We start from the raw sequence: 17,413 nt of genomic DNA, 5'->3' as shown, positions 1-17,413 counted from the left end.
CCTCTAAGCCAGCCCCATTCAGAATCCGCATGTGGTAAATGGGGACAAACGTGTGCTATATGGAGGCTGAAACTCACAGAACTTAGCTATAAATCATAAATAAATACTCAGAGATGGCACTTTTTTTAATTAAACTTTTTATTTTTTAAGGTGGCATTTTAAATAAATGGCCCCTCAGTATATTATGCTTATCGGATACTCAAGCTTCTTATTAACCCCGGGGGACATTTAGAGATATAGTATTAAAATGTTGCTAAGATTTACAATCTATGGTAAGAAACATTAAAAATAAACTCTATATGCCCATATGAGTGAAAGTGAAATGATCCTGCTGGGGTACTTAGCAGAGTGCCCGGCCAGAGATAAGTGCACAGCTCTGCAAAGGGCAGTCAGCCACTGTCACCTGTCACTGCTGGGTTTCCACAACGTTCCTCGGTCAGCCCTTTGGACCTGAAGCAGTATTGGAATGGGAGACCAGAGCTTGGATTTTCTAAATGCCTAACCCTTGGCTGCTTCCTTCTGTCTTCCTGCCTCACTTGACCATTTCCCTGCCTCTTCCAACCATGATTGCAGGAGACATGCATGTTTAATTAGTTACGTGTGCTGCTATTTCTGCAGCCCTGGGAAATGGTTCCCAGAGAAGGACTGTTAGCATTACCGACTAAATGCATTTCAATACTTAGAATTTTACTGCTACTTCTGTTTTCCAGGCCCTCTGGAAAGAGCTCCTTTTGGAGGGTAGCCTTCCAGAGGCTGCTAGTTGGGACAAAAAAAAAATCAGAAAAGCACTCCCTGCCCACCACACACAAAGAAACAAAGCTTTTCTCCTTAGCCATTTTAAATAGTAAACATAGACTAAGCCGGGCGGCGGCGGCGGCGGCGGCGGCGGCGCACACCTTTAATCCCAGCACTCGGGAGGCAGAGCCAGGCGGATCTCTGTGAGTTCGAGGCCATCCTGGTCTCCAAAGCGAGTTCCAGGAAAGGCGCAAAGCTACACAGAGAAACCCTGTCTCGAGAGAAAAATAAAACAAACAAACAAAAAAAAACCATAGACTAAGTTGCCCTGAAACTCACAGAGATCTGCCTGTTTCTGCCTCCCAAGTATGGGAATTACAGGCCTGTGATACCAGGCCAGGCTCTGGCTTGTGAATGATATTCATTTAATACAAGGAAGATTTTCACATCTACCTCCAGTCCTGGTTTGTTTCCACTGACTAGTAAAGTGGAAAGTGTATTATTTGGGATTAACAATGATAGCTTTATTGATCTTAAAAAATGCTATGGGAAGAGTTCTCTATTTTCTGAAAGTTTGTATAAGGTGAGAGCTAATTCTTCCTTCACTGAGTACAAAATTTACCCAAAATCAATGAGTTTCATCCCCTTAATTTATATGGAATTTTGAGATTTTTTACATGAGAGACATTTTTTAAGAAAATTCAAATTTTCATGAAACAGTCACATTTATGGGAAAACATCATGAGTGTTCTCCACCCCCCACTCCCCCCTGTCTGATGTCCCAATGCCATTGCTGATGATGGCACTGTGGTCTATCTTTCACCACAGTTATTCTTCATAAAGAATGTTGTCAATCTGATTTGTCTCATTAGGGAATCAAAGTTTCAGTTAATCCATGTCCGGTTAGCTTTTGTCCACTTGACCCAAAGTAGAGTCATTTGGGAAGAGGATACCTCAACTGAGAAAATGTGCCCACCAGACTGGCCTGTGGGGGCATTTTCTTAATTCGTGATTGATCTCAGAGAGCCCAGCCCATTGTGGAGGCTGCCATCCCTGGGCAGGTGGTACTGGGTTCTATGAGAGACCAGGTTGAGCAAGCCAGGAAGAACAAGCCGGGAAGTAGCCCCTCCCCACAGCCTCTGCTTCAGTTCCTGCCTCGAATTCCAGCCCTCACTTCCTTAGGTGACTGTGTGATCTGAGTGTAAGCTGAAATAAAACCTTGCCTGCCTTGTTGCTTTTGCTCATGGCATTTTATCACAACAATAGAGACCCTCTCCTATCTGCCACTTCATACTCTTCCACCTATGATTGCTTTGTGTCTGTCTTTAGAGTTAAGGTTGTTCTTATCCGCTCAAAGAAGAAATAGAGATGTTTGTGCTGTGTGTTCTTCAGTAAAGTGCAGGTCCCAGAGTTGTAGGCTTTCCGTGAGCATTGCTCTAGTCACACCCTAAGCTTTTGCTATATTTTATTATTATTCATAGATAAATACTTCATAATTTATTTGTGGCTTCTCTGACTTAGGGGTTTTGGTGTGATTTTTATTTTTTGTTTAGAAATCTGAGGGGTTTTACTGTGTTCTTTTTGCCTTCCTATTCAAGCTCAGAGATTCATTCAGACTTACTCTGGTGGTACATCTGTTGTTAACTATGGTGACTATCCACATCCACTTGAAAAGAATGTTGAGCGTGACACTGTGCGATTTGATGTTCTGTTACTGTCAACTAGATCAAGCTGGTTGATGGTGTTGTTTCAACCTTTTATCTCCTTCCTTTTTTCTGGCTTACTTTTTTTCTAATAATTATTGGGTTTGTCAGTTCTTGCTTCCCAGATTTATTTGACACCAAAGAAGCCAAGCTCCTCTCCCATGGCTTGCTGTATCTAGGATGGAGCTTTTTCCAATTTTACTCTTGGTCTGTACCGCTTTCTAGGTAAAATGTACCTTCTGTATACAGTCAATTCATGGGTTTTGCTTTCCTATCGAGCCTGGTAACCCTTGTACTAAAGCTAAATCTGGGAGCTTCAAATTATCCATTTCATGCAATTATTACTTGGGTTTGACTTCAAGCTACCTTGTAGCTCTTTTTCATGTATCCTTTTTGCTTTGGTTTCTCATTCCATGGCCCCCTTTTATGCTAATCCAGGATTTTTAGGCTCTCAGTTTATTTCTTCCATTAGCATCTCAGCTATAATTGGATTATTATAATTTTCAGTAGTCTATTTATAACAAATGGCATGCCTCCTTACCTCTTTCACTTTACCTCTCACGTATTCTGATACTCAGTTCCTTATTTGTCATTCCATTGATCTGCCCCTGTGTCTGTGAGATTAGTCCCTTTTGGACTCTTCTCTTACTGTTGTGCATTGGCTTTAAACTGTCCTCTTTTCAAAAGGAAATTATAAGAAGTAAGCAAACATAGTCGTTTCTATTTACCCATGTATTTACTGTTTCTACCTGGAGATGTGAGTTTCCATCTGGCGTCATTTTCCTTTGAATTGAAAACATCTTTGAACATTTCTCCTCGTGCAAGCCTGCTGACAACACATTTCCTAGGCTTTCATTTATAGAAAAGGTCTCTGTTTCACTCATGCCTATGAAATCTGGGCTGCAACTGCTGGGCTGAATTTTCCCTTTCCTTTTTTTAGCAATTTAGAGAGGCTGTCCTGTTGTTTCCGCCCCCATTGTTACGAAGGGAAGTCCAAGTATTGGTGGTGGTGTTACCTCTCTTCAATGTGTCCTTCTAATTTGGTTTGCAGTATTTTGATTATTATGTGCCTACTGGCAGTTCTCTTTATATCTGTCCTCCTTGATGCTTGCTGAACTTCACAAATCAATAGATCGGTGATTTAAAAAATAATAAAAATTGAGAAAGTCCTTTATCGTGTATCTTCAAATGTTTGCCTAATACCAAACTCTTCTTTTTCTTGGGTACCAGCTAGACAGAATTAGCTCATTTGGCAGGGTTCTATATGTGTTTGAAGCTATATTTAATTTATGCAATTTTTTCTGCTCTTAAAGTTGGATAATGTCTATTTATCAGACTTCAAATTCACTGAATGTTAAAATGGCACGGTGGGTATGCTAATGAGTCCATACTGTGGGCTTTCTATTTCAGTGGGACATCTCAGCACTACATTTCCATTTGGTCCTTTTAGTGTTTCCTTTCTTATGTTGAAACTTCATTTATATTTCCATATCGTTTTTATGAATGCATTTTTGATGTAATTATTTGAATACTTTTACAAAAGCTGGTTGAAGCTGTAGGCTAGGTCTAACATCTGCTAACATGGACTCTGTCACCACTGGCCACTTGTACTTTTAAGAATAGAATGAAGTTTTCTCTTTCTTTTCAACACTCTTCCTCATAGCTTGTACAGATAGTCACTAGATTCTGTTGTCTACACTGAGGTCCTGGTGTTTGCTTTAGTAGACAGCTCAGTTGCAAGCTGATGGCCTTGACATCACTTGCGAGGACTAAGGATCCAAGCTCTGCCTCCACGGGATGATGTCAAGAGTTCACTTTAGACTTTGCTGGAGAGGATACAGCACACCTCTTTTCCTCTGTGCTGTCCTCCCTGGTAAGGGCCTCCTGTTTGCTGTCTCAGCTAGAGAGCCCAGTGTGGTAAGGAGTAGAGCCAGTTCTGCAACACGCCAGACATGCAGCTCTCCAGGCGCTGCTCTTCCCCACGCAGGCCTGCAGTGCACATGCCTCTCAGCTCTTATTCCATGGCAGCTGCCATTGGATAAACTGCTGCTGTCTCTCCCAGTGGGGACTCAAACAGCTATGGCTTGTGGAAAACCATTCTCCCTCCATCTTTGGCTTAAAAGCCATCTTATAGTGAAGACAAAGTAGGTTCATTCCTGTTTATGATTAAACCTCTGTTTCTCAAGGATTGGGCTGTGCCCCACCTGTAACCGTAACTACAAATGGCTCTGTACTGCCAGTTCCAGGAATGGCAATCACATCTTTATTTCAGGAGGTCATTACGACTAACTTGTTGTACTTATGTTCTGCTCCTGTAACTCCCTGCTATTTTGCTTGCCAAATCCCTCATCTGAAAACCCTCTACCCCTGAGATATATAAACCTTGTCTTTCTCACATCTGGAGCTGCTCTCTAAAAGTCCGATTTAGGGTGAAACAGCTGGCTGGCCAGTCCCAGGTGCACCTCTGAAATAAAGCTTGTTTCAATTAGACAATCATGGATATGGTCTTTCTCCTTGCAGTTTTCAGCTTCAACTTTTGCTTCCTTGGCGCACTGGTTCCTCCTCTTCAGTTTGCCACCCCACAGTTCCAGTATCTCCAGCTGTTTGTACTAGGATGTCTGCCAAATCCGCTAAGCAGGAATGGTGCCGTGCTCTGGCTGAAGACAAATTCTGCAGGGTGGTTGGGACATCATCTTTTGTAGAGTCCCAGACAGTTGTGGCTTGCTTTCTTGGCCATTTCAGGCTGGTGCTAGCTGTTATATATGGTAGGAAACAGTCCACATGCTGTTCTGTGCCTGTTTTTAGCTATACACATCTACTCTAACACAGTTACTCCATATGACCAGAAGAGGGCGTCATTGATAGTATCTATATAACCATAGGGGAGTGATAATTTCTTCTTAGCGTGCACACTAGATAATAGGAGTCTGTGTTCGGTGAGACTTTGTGTATACCAACCATTGTTTTGAATATTATACTTATTGACTCCATTGAATTCTTAAAATAGCTCTTGAGGCTGGGTACTGTCCATTGAGAAATTAACACAGAGCAATGAAATATCTGCCTAAATTGGCCCATTTAAAAAGTTACTGACTCACTCACTAGTTGCAGCTCATATTTCTAATAACTGTAGGAGAGGCCAGGAAAATGGCTAGAACAGGGAGTGATTTCAGACTCAGCAGTGACGGATGAGTATTAGAAATGGAATCATAGTGCGTCTGAGCTGTGGCTCCTTGATACCATGTTGTGCCATTGTTACCCCATCCTCCAGATTGACCTGTATTCACCACTAAGCATTACAGAGCCATGGGAAGAATGCTTAGGGTCATTTGCATTTTCTTCCCTGGCCTTACCTTACTCTTTTCTTTTTCTTAGTTTGAATGAGAGCTCATAAAATGCACCAAGAAAATCAGCTTGTTTAAAACACAAACCTTCAGGTGGAATAATGTCTACTAGATTGGCTGTTTGATCTATTGGTGGCAAGTGCTAAAACACATGTGCATTGATTTTCTTGAGGAGTGTATTTCTAAGGGTAATTTAATAGTAGTATTGAGCATAGCTTTTACTGGTGGGGAGGAGGAGGGGAGCAGAGAGGAAGAGAAGGAGCTGCTAATGGTGTTTTCCTAATGCAATTGCTTGGGTCAGTAGAAAGCTGTCACAGCTTAATGCACTTGCTTTTTGAGGATGTTATCACGTACTGGATTAGGCCATTCCACAACATGAAAACAAGAGCCACTTGTTAGAGGGGGAGCTTTTTAAAGACCTTCTATCAAGCAGTTATGATCATTTGAAGAAAGTGGCTATGAGTCTTATTGCTCTACCTTTAATTCTGAGTCAAATCTAAGTGCTAGGGAGAAAAAGCATTTAGCTTCTACTAGCAGGTGAAAAATGGCAGAATAAACTGCTTCAAAAACCCCTTTGTTTCTTTCCCTGTCCACCTATGGAAATTACACCTTATTTCTAGGGGAGATGAAGGGAGTTTTGGAATGCTGTATTGTGGGGAAACAGGGAAAGTGAAATCTCTAAAGTGCCGTTGACATGATGCCCTGTTGTGTTCAGGATAGGGATATAGAGCTGACATAGGAACCAGTTTCTGACATTCAAATATTCGACTGAAAAGTTCTGCACTATATGCTGAGTTTCTGTTTGCCTCCCACTTTCTATTTTTACAGTGTTCAAGACACAGAGTTTAAAACTGCTCTGTAACAGGGAGATTCTGTGATTGGATCACAAAGAAATTCTTAGGCGTCAGTTAACGCGTTCCTTGGACAAACATTTATTGAGTACTAGGAGGGTAGGGAGTAGAGATTGTATGTAGCAAGTAAGTATGCATAGAGAGTTGGGAAGCTGGAGAGCCAGTCAGGGACGAGAAAACCAAGTCAGTGCAGGCCAAGGACTTCAGAATGAATTTTATGTCAAATAAGAAGCCATAGAAAGGCTTTCAGTGAGGATAGGGGACAAATGAGTTAATTCACTTTTGGAAAATGACATTATGGATCCCCAGTAGAGAGTTGGATTCCCAGTAGAGAATGGTTTGCAAGTAAGAGGGGAGGGAAGAGAAAGAATCAAGCGTGTAGATACTGTGATGGCTCAGACGAGAGAATGTAAAGAGGAGAAAACTCACTCCAGCCACGTGTCGGGAAGAAGCCACAAGATTTTCTGATGATCGTGAATGGTGGTTAGCCAAGAGTGATTTTATCCTGAACTTGATGTTGTGTATGCTAAAGCAGTGAAGGTTGAGTTCAAAGTGTGTAGAAGTAGATGATAGATCTACAGGGAGAGAGATCCAGGAACAGCCCCTGGGAGCTGTTGGCTTTGAAATTCTTTAAAAACACTGCAGGAAAATAGCCAAGGTTGGAAATTCGATTTGGTTAAAAATGTAATTGCTTTAAGGACAAGAATTTATGATCTGTGTTGCACGGAAACACAAAGAATGGCATTCTGTTCCTCAGTAAATTTTCCCAGAGATCATAAGATTGCAGCTCAGAGAATTGTCTGAAGATAAAACTTGAGAAACATCAGCACAGTGACTCTACCTCAAAGATTGAGACAAAAAAAAAGTGTCTCTATGCCTGCTTCCTGCTGTAAAACTTTCAAACTCTATGTAAGAACAACTTCTATATTAGTAAATTCTATATCAGCAACGTCAGCTGCTAATAGTAAGTCTGTTTATTTCTTTGGATCTGTAAGCTTATCAGAATCATGGGAAGAAACAAAAAACTCAGTGTGTGTTTCTCTTACATTGGGTTAAACTGGGAATTAGTACTATCGAATCCCACCACACAGTGAGCATGAGCAGAAACTAGTTCATTCATACAGAGAAATCCAGTATTTTCTCCAAGCCTCTATGATCTCCTTCAGTTCTAGTTTTAAGGTGTTGAAATATAAGTGTGTCAGAAACATTACTAAAATGCTAAAATGGTGCCAGGCATGGTGGCATACATTTTTAATCCCAACATCGGGGAGGCAGAGGCAGGCAGATTCCTATGAGTTTGAGACCAGCCTTGTCTACATAGTGTTTTAAAGAAAATCTATTTATGGAACTTTACAAAAATCAAACAAACTGATTCACTTTCAGCCACTCAGATAAGAAGCAAAGTTCCAAATGCACATAGTCAAAACTGTAAGAGGGTACCTTACTATTGATCCTCTAGAAACAAAAAGTAATTCTCACAAGAGAATACAGTAACAACTTGCTCAGATTTGGTATCTGTTGCTGTTATAAACACCTTGGTCAAAAGCAACTTGGGAGTGAAAGAATTTGTTTCATTTCACAGCTTATAGTCCATCACCAAAGCAAACCAGAGCAGGAACTCAAGGCTACAACCTAGAGGCAAGAACCGAAGCAGAGACCGTGGAAGTATGCTGCTTACTTGTTCGTTCCCAGTCTCAGGTTGAGCTACCTTTCTTAAATAGCCCAGGCATACCTGCCTAGGGATTGGTACCGCCTACAGTGGGCTGGACCCTCTTACATCAATTAGTAAATGAGAAAATGCCTGCAAAGATGTGCTCACAGACCAATCTGATGGGGACAATGCTTCAACTAGCGTTCCTTCTTCCCAGGAGTGCCAAGTTGACAACCAAGTTTAGCCATTACACAACTGTCAGTCTATAAAACAGATGAATTTCATTTAACAGGAAAATTTCCAGGATAGATACCACTAAAGCTGAGTCACAAAGAAATTGAAAATAAGGGCAGGCCTGTAAAAGGTAACTATATTAATTTATAAGATGAAAAAACATGTTCGTAGAGAAAAGCCCTGGCCCGGATGTCTTCACAGATGAATTCTATCAAACACTGAAAGAAGAAATAAGGCTAATTCTTCATTAAAGAAAGAGAACAAGGTAGATTGTAGAATACTCTCTTCTCATCCTCTAATATCATTACATTAATACCCAAACCAAACAATAAAGAAAGTGACAAACCACTATCCCTAAGGGATATGGACTTAGAAATTCTCAAAATGTAAGAAGCAAACTAAATATTGCATATGCCACAGCCTCACAAGATTGCCTCAGGAATGCAAGGTTTGCTTTATCCATTAAAATCAATTAATATAATTTATGGCATTATAGAGTAATGAACAAAAACCACACAGTCAATTCACTGATTAAAAAAGGTAAAACCCAACTTCTCTTTTGGGAAAAATCTAAGCAAATTTCTGTAGAAAAGCTGGAATAGAAGGAAACATTCTCAAAATTGAGGAAGGACACATATGGAAGAGAGATGGCTGGCACCCCAATGGATGGGGATGTAAGCATAGCCCCTGCCAATTAGTAAATGAGAAGCCATGACTGAGTAGGTTTTGAGAGAAGCCCAAGGCACACTGGGGATGTGTTGGGGTTGTAACTGTCACCTAAGGGCTTATTCTTCCTTGCTCTCAGGGATGTCTCAGCTGTTCCAAAGTGGCTGGACAGCAGGAGATGTTTTCATTTGTGACTTTAGGGACTGTGTAGCATACCTTGGCTGTGATTTCTTAGTTACTTCTACTGAGAGTCCAGGGCAGACATAGTCTTTCCTTATTTGGGGTTGATGAGTTGAGCTCTTCAGTTCCTCTCCCTCCCATCCCCATTATGATGACAGGGTAATGAGAATGGAGTTCTTGGCTTTAGTTCGTCTGTCTGTCTGCACACTGAAATCTCATCTCTCAATCCCAGATTCCTAAGAAGGTTCAGTTACCCCATTGCTTGCTCAGTGGAATATCCACGTTTCTAGACTAAGGAGTTTTACATTTTTCTCCTTGTAATCAGGTCATCGATTATTTTTGTCGTACTTTATTTTTTTTCTAGTATGTCTGTGTGTTTACACAAAGTTGCCTTGAGTAAATTTATTATGTTACTAAAACTTAGGCCTCTCTTCATTACTTTTTAATCATTTAATTTACTGAACTTTAGCAATCAATGACTGGGATGTTCTAATAATCCTACAGTCTGCAGTACACAAACTGCTCTATGGGATTTACCTGGAGTGTCCGGTAGGGGGCGCTACCTGCCAGGTCCAAGGCAAGATGGCCAACTTATCCTTTCAAAGTATAACATTTTTTACAGCTCCCCTGGACGGACAGGAAAACAGAGGCTCATAAGATTGAAGACCATGGATTTTACAGCCTGTGTTCTTCTGTGTCATCTTACAGAACAAGAACTGAACAAAACCTTTAACTGAACTTGTGATATTGTATTCCCCAAAATATTGTGCACCCTAATAAACTTATCTGGGGTCAGAGAACAGAACAGCTACTAGATATAGAGGCCAGAAAATGGTAGCACACATGCCTTTAATCCTAACATTCCAGAAGCAGAGATCTGCATGCATCTCTGTGAGCTCAAGGCCACACTGGAAACAGCCAGGCGTGGTAACAAGAGCCTTTAATCCCAGGAAGTGAGCCCTTAATCCCAGGAAGTGATTGCAGAAAGCAGAAAGGTATATAAGATGTGAGGACCAGGAACTAGAGCTGGTTAAGCTTTTAGGCTTTTGAGTAGCAGTTCAACTGAGATTGATTGGATGAGGACAAAGGCTTCCAGTCTGAGGAAACAGGATCAGCTGAGGAACTGGTGAAGTGAGGTGGCTGTGGCTTGTTCTGCTTCTCTGATCTTCCAGCATTCACCCCAATACCTGGCTCTGGGTTTGTTTTTATTAATAAGAACTTTTAAGATTCATGCTACATGAACTGAACAAAACCTTTAACTTATCAACTCAACGAACAGATCAAGGTTATGATGACACTGGTATGTGCATTCTTTCTAAATTCAGAGTCCATATTTCCACTCTGCCTGTTGGTGCCCTGTGTGGGACAATTTCATATGTGATTTTGAATAACTGCCTCTCCAATTATTTTTTCATTGGTTATTCATCCTGCTGTTGAACTCGCCTTGGGTATTAGCAGTTGGCTAAGGAGAACTTAGTACAACCTTGCCCTGGCCTTCCAGGATCTGCCCTCTGCTATTGTGCTATGCCTGTTCCTTTGGAGGCATAAATATACAGAGCTAAGAGAAAGCACCACTTGGTGCCTTTGGGGTCTTCTTGGTAATGTCCTTCGGGTCTATAAGGACCCAGATTCCCTGCCCAATCCATTCTAAGCCCTCTTCTGTGACTGGCCTTGCCTTTTCCATAAGGCCCTCCGTTAGCCTCCAGAAGTGTCTGTTTCCAGTGTTTAAGGACTGAGAACTCACCTGGTCCTTCACCAAATAATACACTAGCAGAGGAAGGAGTGGATTAGAGCTAGGTGCTAGGTCACTTCTGGTACATTCCATTCTGGTGATGGGCCATGGGGAATCCAGGAACTCTAAGTCTGTAAGATAATTTGAAGGGTAATTCATCAAGGTGGGAATAGAAAATGCATTTTAATTATCAGTTTGCTGTCTTGGTTTTTAACTTTAAATCTTTAGACTTGGCAGCTGTGCTTCCATTTGAACTCTTGCCCTAGGCACTGCAGATGTTAGGAATCTGCAATAATCAGAAGCAGATTCCTAAAGAGAGTGCCGTAATAAAATGTGATGAGAACTACCGCATTCTGGGGTATGGGGAGGAAACATGATTCCAGCTATAGCTTCCAGGTTAAGACGTTTATCTGGAAACATTGGGGAATGAACACAAAGAGATACATGAGGGACACAAACAGTGTCACAGCAGACATTCAGGATTACAAATGGAGTAATACTTTATGTTTATTTAGTCAAAATATTTTAAAATCACTAGCCAAAGATAGAAGATGAAACTTGGATGAGAATTGCTTCCTCCTCAGGGTCTAGCGTGTCTGGTCCAGTATCTATGATCTTAAAACACTGCAAAACTTGCGGCTGCTATAGATGTGGACAGATCGCCTGCAGTTTCAACAGTCAAAGCTTGATTAATGAGGTCTCATACCCAGAGATTTAAATAGGAAATTATAGTCTCGAACCACATAACCACGTTCCGGTCATTGGTAAACTGCACATATGACTAATCTCCCAAAGAATAAGAATGCAGTGAAAATTCCCACCACTTAGCGGTATCATTGTAGACGAATTTCTAAACAGTCTTATTAAATAAAATCTCAATGCCAGCTATTGTGTTGAATTCTGAAAGATTAGAGAGACAGAACAAGCCACAGCTAACCTCACCTCCCCAACTTCACAGCTTGAAATTTGTGTGGATATCATGGCTTCCCAAACAGTGAAGTACAATACATCATTTTTGTGTTTGGGGTGTTGCTTATGTAAACACACACACACACACACTGTGCCAATACTAGTGTGAAAGTGTAGCGTGTACAACTGAGAAATACACAGTATTTGATAAGAAGCCCCTATGGCACTCATTTACATGCTTACTACACTACAGTCCACTCTCTGACTCATGTGGAAAAGCATACTCATCTGCTGCAGACAGCATGTCACGTGCTCCTGGCAGCAGTCTCTGGCATCTCATGGTCTCCATATCTCTTCACTGCATCAAGAAGCCCATTGCATTGACTGTCCTGTGACATGTAGGTTTGTGTGACAGCATCCGGGGATAATGGCCCAACGTCACAATGGCCAAATTGATGCAGTTCATCCTATGGCTGAGCAATACCTATCTTATTATAAAGCAGACAGAAGATGAAGACTTGACTGAGGGCGGGCATACAGCTGGCAATATGGAAGACAGAAGAATATTCATACTGGCCTTCTGGATGTGTGCTGGTAACTGATACAGAAGTAATCAGTTGTGGATTATGTCTAAGAAAAGTAGAATTGATCTCCATCCCAAAGAGCATTCAACACCCTCAAATAATTTGAAGCATTTGTATCACCTTGGTCACGTTCATTCTGCCCCCTTCATAGAAAATGTTGAATAATTCAGGTGCATCAACATATTCTCTTTGACTTTGAGGGTGAGGGAGCAGAACTGGAGTCCTTAAGAGGTTCCTGTCCTTGGATATCTGTCTTTTAATGTTTAGTAAGGAAACTAGGTAAATGTTTTCTTAGGCAATGGAATATATGCATATGTAAGACAATGAACTGGTTGTTAAGATATTTGATTTCTCTGAATGGATTTTGAGTTAGAGGAAGGAACAATGGTATGTCCCCGTTGCCTTCTGCCTAAGGTTTGTCAGGGCTTGTTGTTTATGTGGATGCTGCTCACTGTGGGGATTTAAAGTACATTACAGGAGGCTGTGGGTTCTAGTAGATCCTTTTATCAGGCTCCAATGGGCCCCCTCAAAACTCATCATGGGGTCACTTATGCTGCTCCATTCTGATAAAAAACAAACAAACAAACAACAACAACAAAACAAAACAAAACAAAGGGAAGCTGTTCTCACCCTTCCAAGGAATCAGGGGCAAAGAGCAGCCACATTTCCTAAATCAGAACTTAGAACTGGGGTGGGGACTGGGCTGCAGGGGATGGAGAGGAAGGAGGTTCCTCTCAGCCTTAACTTTTGAGTTCTCAGAATAGAACAATGAATACAACCAGGGCTCAGTCCCTCTTAACTCTTTAGTGCCTTAATCCCGGTAATATGTAACAAAGTTTTTGCTGTCTACCAACTATTTTTTTGTTTTTGTTTTCCATCCTGTCCCCTCTTTACAAAGGAAAATCATGTTGAAATTCTCAGCCTGCTTTTTGTGTTTTGTTTCCATCTTTGGCTGCTCTTCGTTGTGTATGAAAACCACCTCTTTTGCTCAGCCCATCAAAACACTTACTTTATTTTATGAAATGAAGCATTGTCAGATTCCAGAATCAAAAATCAAGCCAATCAAGATCTTTAAACTAAATTGCAGCTTTGTCCTATGTTAGTGGTCTCAGGTAAAGAGCACTGAGCGAGGGTCAGAGGGCCAAGGGTTGTTGATTGCCAGCAATCTGAAACTCCTGGCAGCCTTTAGAGCGGCCTCCATATGTCCCTGGGTGGGTGGCAGTGTGATGGAGCTCAAGGATCCCTAGACCCCAGTGGACCCTCGCTGACACACTATGGTGGAGTCTGAGGCCACCCTTATCACTGCAATCTGAATTCACAGTGCCTGCTTCATGTAAATGGCACTTTATCCAGCTGGAAATGTGAATCCTGTCAGGAGCACTGGCTCCGTCATGCTTATCAGAAATACATTATCAGGTGGGGATTAGACTGAGCCGCCACTGCTCCGGCGCTGCCCAGGCCCAGCGAATAATGAATAATGAAAATTCCATGGACTGGAGACAAACACAATTGACAGACCGGGCTGCAGCGGCAGCCTTTCGCTCTGCTGAATGTGACACACGCAGCTCAGGAAGGTTTTCCACTTCACTCACCAGGGCCTGTCCTGTTCCTGGGGGGAGGGGCGAGGGGGAGGCTGGGCTGCTGATCTCCTCCTTCTACCTCCCCCACATGTTGCTGTCCACCCTTCCTGCTAGGCCTACACCCCTTTTGCACCTTGGATTCACACCCCTATTTTACCTCAAAGGAGCCCCCGGGAAATAGCCCAGAAAAAGGAAGAAAGTCTACAAACCCCTAGTTCCTTTATGATAGAAATGGAGGCCTGTGGGGTGAGGGGTAATCAACTCAGAGATGGGAGGACATTCCTAACAGCCTTAATTACTTTGATTTTAAAGTCATCACTTTCTCTTCAAATGCAGTTGGCTTAGAAAGGAGTGGTTAAAGTTCTCAGTATAATGAAGTGTTTACAATAAGTGGATCAAAGTTCCTTTTAATTCTGTTTCCCATACTCTCTCATCACCATTTTGTTGTTGTTTTCTTTTCTGGCGCGGAAGACCAAAGAGATGGAGAGTAGCAGTAACGCAGATAATAAGTAGCAGGAATGATCTCTCCCCTCTCCCCTAAGAGAGTAACTTGTTTTGTTTTGTTTTAATATCATAAAAGTAGAATAAACTAGAATGATAAAGCCCAATTTTAAAGAAGTTGATGGGGAAAGGTAGAGAAACAAAGGGCTTCCCATTGACTGGCTTTTATAACCCAGTAGAGGACCCAAGGGCAAACAGCACTGTCTTCTGCAAAGATGTGGTCTCAGAATGCTTAGCTCAGGTTTTTATTCAGGGCTCATGTGCTCATCCATTCATCCCCTTTGCTCACAAGGTGACTGCCCAGTGGCAATGGCAAGAGGTTCATGAACACTTTCCCTGATACTAATCAGGGTCCGAGCACTGTTGAGAGATGGTCACTCAGTGGCCAGGGCAGGCCAGGTAGAGGGGAACAGGAGATGGGAAATGAGCTGTCAGGTTCAAGTGAGCTGTTCAAGAGAAGGCCTGGACCCACCTCTTCCAGGAGCAAGATGTGACCTTCGATGAGTACGTGGAGCCACACTACACTCTTCCTGAGACATAAGCAGTTGTGCAGATGGTATGGCCACCTCTGGGAACCACCATCTCTGCCATGTACTGGAGCTTCACCCCAGAGCAGGTGATCCATAGGAATGAGGGTTCGGAAACCAGTGTACCAGGCAAAGAGAAGGACGGATGGAGACCTCAAAGTTGCTACCACTGCTTCGGTTTCTCTGTCTCAGAAGGAAGACCATGGGGTCTTCAGGATGTCTTCATAGGACAGCTTCAAACTAAATTTCTTTTTTCTGAAAATAAAGGTGGGAATTCCAAAGATGAACAGGGCATCAGGGGACACTGGCAGAACTTCAGTCTATTTGAGCTTCATGCTTCATTTTATCCAAGAGAAGATGCTCAGAAACATCCACCTAACACATTTGGGAGAGGTGGGTCCTATGCTCATGACCTGTAAAGGGTCATTAGGAGCTCCCCTCAACACTTCTCTGCCTTCTTACACTCTTGGATTAGGTCACAAGGGAGGTATGGCACACCCCCAGATGCTTCTCACCACTCACCTCTTTAATAAGGTCTCTGCATTCCTCTGACTATCAATGTGTCTGTGAACCAATCGTTGTAAAAGGGACACAAGAACCTGCATTCAGCATCTGGCCTCTAGACTTATCCGTGCCTGTAAAATTAGTACCCTGCTTTATTGTCTGTGATGAATGACATTTTCCCTCCCTCCATCCTTTTCTCTCTCCCTTCCTTTCCTGACATTTATTTCTTGCTGGGTGAAATAGCTTTCTTCTGTTCTCACCCAGTCAGGAATGTTGTACTTTCTACTTAGCTATCTGAGTTTGTTTTCTAGTTTGGGTCCAAATTGCTTTGTTGGTAACTCTAGAAATAGTTCATGTATTCCTTTGTTTTCTGGGTCTTTAGAAGAGAACAACATCAAATTCTATCTCCTTTGTCTTTTGGTCCACTCCAATATGACTGACTCGTAAACGCTACCTCTGCTCAAGTTCAACCATTTAAAACAAGCTTCCATCACCCCTTCCACTGCTGATTCCCACAATACATTCACAGCCCCGTTTCTCTGTTTTTGTATTTATAGTTCTCTGTTAACACATTCATATTCATATTGCACCTGCTTTCTTAGAGGTTGCCTAGACAGTGGCAAACAAGGCAGACTTGGTCTCTGTTCTCCTGAAGCCAAAGATGAATTAAACAGTTGTGGAGATACATATGTAAATGTTTTTGTTGAGTGTTATCAAAGACAGCCCATAATAAGCATGACAGGAAGAAAGCCTAATTTAGATTTGTAGGGTCACAGAAAAACCTGCCCCAGGCACTGATATCCTGGCTGCAGAATAGTATGTTCAAAGGCTCTGAAGGAGAAGAGCACTAGACACTACATATAAATAAATAAAGCTGGCAGAGCTGGCTGTCACGTGGAGTGGAAAGGTGGAGAAGAATGCCAAGCCCAGGCTTTACAAAACCCCGAGAGTCCTGGTAAAGGCAGACACTTTGGTACTGAAAGCAATGGGAAACTATTACTGGGTGTTGCCTGGGCACAGACATGCCCAAGTGGGTAGGAGAGACATTAGAAAAAGAACATGATTGAAGCCTGTTTGTCTACAAGGAATTGCATTGCAGCCGAGCCACTTTCAAGCTGTGTAACTTTGAACAAGTCACTGGGACTCCAAGTGCATTGGTTCTCATCCTCAAATGAGGTGCAATACTAATGCTGTTTTATGAGTAGCGCATGCAATGTTCTTAGTAACATTCCTGCTTTGTAGAGAGTGTTGAGTGAGGGTCAGATGATCACCATGATGCTGAAGACAGTAGTAGACCATGGTGCCTATGAAAGAGACTCAAGTATCTGCTATTTGGAGGTGCTGCTGTAAGAACTGGTGTTTCAAGTAAAGAGGGGAAGTGAGGTAAATCATGAAGGAGAAATGATTTCTCACTAGTCCAGGGGACAGATGATGTCTCTTGGACCCACATGGCATTAAAAGGGGTAGAAAGACGTAAATAGGTTAGACCTGTATTTGGGAGACAGAATCCAATGGGCTGAGTGATCAGTTGAATGTAATGTGGAGAGTGAGCCATCTGTCAAGGGTAACTTCCTGGTTCACAGAAATATTGACAAGATGTAGAGTTAGAGCAAAGGAGTAGAAGGCAGCTTTTCAGAGAAAAGAATTAAGAGCTTTTTTTTCAGCACTTGATGAATATGCAGATAAAAAGAATGCAAAACAGAGTTCGGAGA

General features: G+C 42.1%; 1 protein-coding gene across 6 annotated transcripts in view; it reads left to right on the top strand.

The window, feature by feature from the left end:
- Opcml (opioid binding protein/cell adhesion molecule like) overlaps positions 1-17,413 on the top strand; it is a 1,136,545-nt gene that overhangs the window by 741,119 nt on the left and 378,013 nt on the right. The gene's annotated exons all lie outside the window — the stretch shown is intronic.

This window comes from Peromyscus leucopus, chromosome 7 (genome assembly GCF_004664715.2).
Source record: "Peromyscus leucopus breed LL Stock chromosome 7, UCI_PerLeu_2.1, whole genome shotgun sequence".
Lineage (NCBI taxonomy): Eukaryota > Metazoa > Chordata > Mammalia > Rodentia > Cricetidae > Peromyscus > Peromyscus leucopus.
This window is presented reverse-complemented; position numbering and strand designations above follow the sequence as displayed.